Genomic DNA, 4,369 nt, shown 5'->3' with positions numbered 1-4,369 from the left:
TCTCTATCTAATCCGCCAGAATCCGCCCCCACCACCGCCTTTTTGCTGTCCCGCCGTCCCCCATGCCGGCAAACTCCAGAAATCCCACTTTTTCCCTCCGATTGGAAATCACCCCATTTTGTGGTGATTTAAATGTGAGTGATTTTGGGGTTTTCTTTGTTTTTTTTTTGTTTAATTGAGGATATATTAGAAAATGTTATATTAGAAGAGGTGATTTAAATGTGAGTATGTTGGTTTGTGTTAGTAATTGGTTGGAATGTTGGTTTTTGTATGTTTTGTATTTAGATTGATATATGGATTTTGGTATATGTTAATATGTGAGTAGGTTGGTTTTGTTAAATGTGACTCTGTGATTATGTTGGTTTTGTATTTGGATTGATATAGGTTTTGTATTTATGAATTTTGTTTTGTATCTAATTTATGTGAATATGTGATTATGTGAGTTGGCTGTCACAGATGTACACCAACTACTTGGAGCTAGCTGCTGGTTTGAGAGAATTGAACCCACAACGTGTTGTCAACGTGCCTCCCCCCCGCCGGGTGTCATGCCTCCATCAAATGAGGAATAAGATGAAGAAGAAGAGAATAATAATGTAAATCTAGGGGATTAGAATTTTATTATGCATATGTATGTGTTTTATTAGACTTATGTATATGTTTTGTTAGACTTATGTATTATGCTTATGTTTGTGTTTTTCTGGACTTATGTATGTCTTTTATTAGACTTGTGTATTATGCCTATGTATGTGTTTTGTGAGATCACAGGAGGTCACACGCCCAAGCACATGTTGGTGTACGGGGTGTGTGGCAGAGGGAGGAATCCCTCTAGGAGGAATCCCTCTAGGATTCAGTCGCTTTCTTTTCAAGTTATTTAATTTACTTATTTAACAAGATATCCAATTAAATTCAACAGAAAATTAAAGTTTGACTTTATTTGAATTTAAGTAAAAATTAGAAACGGGATAAATGAGAAAATTATCTCCTCCTTTTGGCAATGTTGGACGCCAACCACAGGGAGATTATCCCTGTGGTGGCCGGCCATATATAGAGAGAGAATTTTATTTCTAAATTTAAATGGGAAATTATATTTTAAATAGGATTTAAAATATAAATAATATCTAATCTTCTATTGCTTTAGCTTGAAGATAAAGTTAAAGAGCTCTCTTAAGACTTTATAAATAGGAGACAATAGAAAATTATATAACACAATTTTTGCTCTTCTATTTTGGTATGTGTGCACCATATAGAGAGAAAAGAGAAGAAAAGTTCTTCCATTCTCAGTTCCACCTCATACATGCACTGATATTGGTCGAAGACAAATTAGTGAGACATCGATTCTTTAGTTCTTCTATTAGAGCACACACTTTAGGTCTTGCATGTTTTAAGAACTACACGAAGAAAATTCAAATTTTCTTGTATAGCTTGGAGTGAGGATTATTAGTGGTCAAAGAACTCAAGTTATCGACCTAATCGTTCGCTGGATAAATAAATAAATTAGATTAATTTATTCGTGTATAAATTAATATAATCTAAAGAGTATTTGCAAAAATTTTATGAAAATTTTTGTTATACACAATCCGTATCTATTTGCTTCACATCTGAAATCATTTCGAAAACCAACAAAGACTGTCTTTTTTAATGGAGATCTTGAGGGAGAAATTTACATGGAACAACTCGAGAGTTGTGTAGCTCTAGGAAAGGAAAAGAAAGTCTACTAATTGGTGAAATCCTTGTACGGACTAAAGCAAGCAGCAAAACAGTGGCACGAGAAATTCAATAGTGTCATGATGACGAATGGTTTTAGAATCAGTGATTGTGACAAGTATGTTTATGTCAAAAATGCAGAAGATGAATATGTTATTCTCTGTCTTTACGTAGATGACATACTAATTGTGGGTAGCAATGATCCGATGATTAAGTCTACCAAAAATCTGTTGAACTAAAGATTCGACATGAAAGATATGAGACTGACTAACGTAATATTGGGAATAAATATCACAAAGGTCAGCTTATGGTTTTATATTGAGTCAATCGCACTATGTGGATAAGATATTTAGAAAATTTAATAAAGATGATTTTGCATAGCCAGAACTCCAATCGACACAAATCAATATCTGTCTAAAAATAAAGAAGAAAGTGTCTCACAGAATGTATAATGTTACCGCAAAAAGCATATGTGTAATCTCACCTGGGTTTCGTGTCTTACCAAATCAAATACTCAACCTCTTCTTACACCTTTATCAAGAAATAAATGGATGTACCAAAATTTTGACCTTTTTAACTACCCTTCACTTCCTATTTATAGAGCTTGCTAAAGGAAAACTGCTTGTCATGGTTAGAACCACGCCCTTCATATTAGGCATCACTTACTCTGTCCTTCCCGTCTTTAGATTGTCTATTGGGGACCTGCATGATGGTAGTGTTGGAAAACATGGTTTTTGAACCATGTTAAATGGCTATTTGAGGCTTAATATTGAGTGGGTCTCACTTGTTCGTTATGGAAGATCAAAATGGTATCGAGTTCTCCTCCCTGAGATATTTAAAATAGTATATTATATGCTCAAAATGTTACTAAGGTGAATGAGAAATTGATGCCCAAAGTATGACCATTAATAATGGAAAAGTTGAAAAAAATTAAAACTTGAATTTGTTGTTCCACATGGTCTAGGAACTAAAACTTGATAGAGTACATAAGGGTTTGCTCTAAATGGCTTGGGTAAGAACTTGCACCTAAGAGGCTCTCTCACGCGCATGGGGATGCAAATCATCGGCCTGATAGGTTAGGTGCCCAATGTGTACGCCTGCACGAGTGAGCGACGCCAATGTCTGCCCGTTAAGCTTGCCCTCGTGCGGGCTTCCTTTTGCAAATTTTTTATTTGCATTTCCAAAAAATCCGAAATTATTTCATTCATTAAACTCAAAGTATCAACAGCCTTGTAACTCATGAGCTTTAGTGTATTAGTATATTAAATTGCTGCATCAGCGCATGTTAAATGGCGAATGTGGACATACTTTGAAGCATATTCATCTGAAGATGAACAATTGTAACTTAAGAATTGAATCCTCATTATTCTAGGAATAATGCGGATTGATTCTTCATTATTTTTGGCTTGTAACTTCTCCTGTAGCAGTCTATAAAAAGATTATTTTCAGTTTTCTTTAGCCATTTGAGGATACAACAAATTCAGAAGCTCTTATGTTCCTATCTTCTTTGTCTAGTTTATGTTCTTAGAGTGTTTAGGCACTTTGGTGATAGAGTGAAGGCATAGTTTTAAGTTCGCTGGAGTAGTTCTTCAAGTACTTAAAGTTTTGTCTGCTGTTATTATATCTTGGGAGATAGACGCTCGAGATATTTTCAAGCACTTGTGGAGAAGGTGAATTTGTTTTAAGAAAACTGTGAGTTTCATAGGCCTTGACGTCCCTCTAGTTCCAGATTCTGTTTCGATTTAAGGTTGAATTTCTAATTGTAACATTCATTTTCTCATTGTAATTTTCTACTATTTCTAATAAACATGTTTATTTCTTTTTCTTGCAATATATTTTTTTTCTAACAGGTAGTTTGGTGAACAGTTCTTTCAGACAAGACAACTCAAACATCATGTGATGGTTGCTAAAATGAGATGGATCTGCTTGCTATTTATGTTAGGAAAAATTGAATAAACGGTTGAAATTATTGTTATGAAATTGAGGCCTATTGAGAAAGAGGCACGCCTTGGGCAGGGTCGTCGTCCTCTATTTTTTATGATTTTTTTTTTATTTTTCGTCTTTAAAAAATAAAATAAAATAAAAATTACGTCAAAAAATTATGAAATTTTATAGACACGATCATTATATTTTTCTAGACATGCCTGTAAAAAATGGCCTAAAAAAGACAAAAAAAAGTAACAACTGTCAAAAAGCCCCCGGCCCGCGTAGTGGGGCACCCAGGCGCCGCGATGGGTCAAAATTTTATATTTTTATTTATATTTTTTATTCTAAAATTAATATATGATTTTTAGGAATTAATGCAACAAGCGGCACCATTTTTTTGATGAATATTCTATTTTTTATGATTTTCTTTCTTTTTTGCCTTTGAAAAATAAAATAAAAGAAAAACGCCGTCAAAAAATTATGAAATTTTGCAGACACGATCCTTACATTTTTCTGGGCATACTTACAAAAAATGGCCTCAAAACATGACAAAAAAGTAAAACGCTGTCAGAAAGCCCCTAGCTCGCGTTGTGGTGCGCCTAGGGGCCGGGATGAGTCAAAAATTTACATTTTCATTTATGTTTTGCATTCTAAAATTAATATATGATTTTTAGGAATTAATGCAACAAGCGGCACAATTTTTTGATGAATATTCTATTTTTTATGATTTTTTTTATTT

This window comes from Morus notabilis, unplaced genomic scaffold, assembly GCF_000414095.1.
Source record: "Morus notabilis unplaced genomic scaffold, ASM41409v2 Scaffold258, whole genome shotgun sequence".
Classification (NCBI taxonomy): Eukaryota; Viridiplantae; Streptophyta; class Magnoliopsida; order Rosales; family Moraceae; genus Morus; species Morus notabilis.
This window is presented reverse-complemented; position numbering follows the sequence as displayed.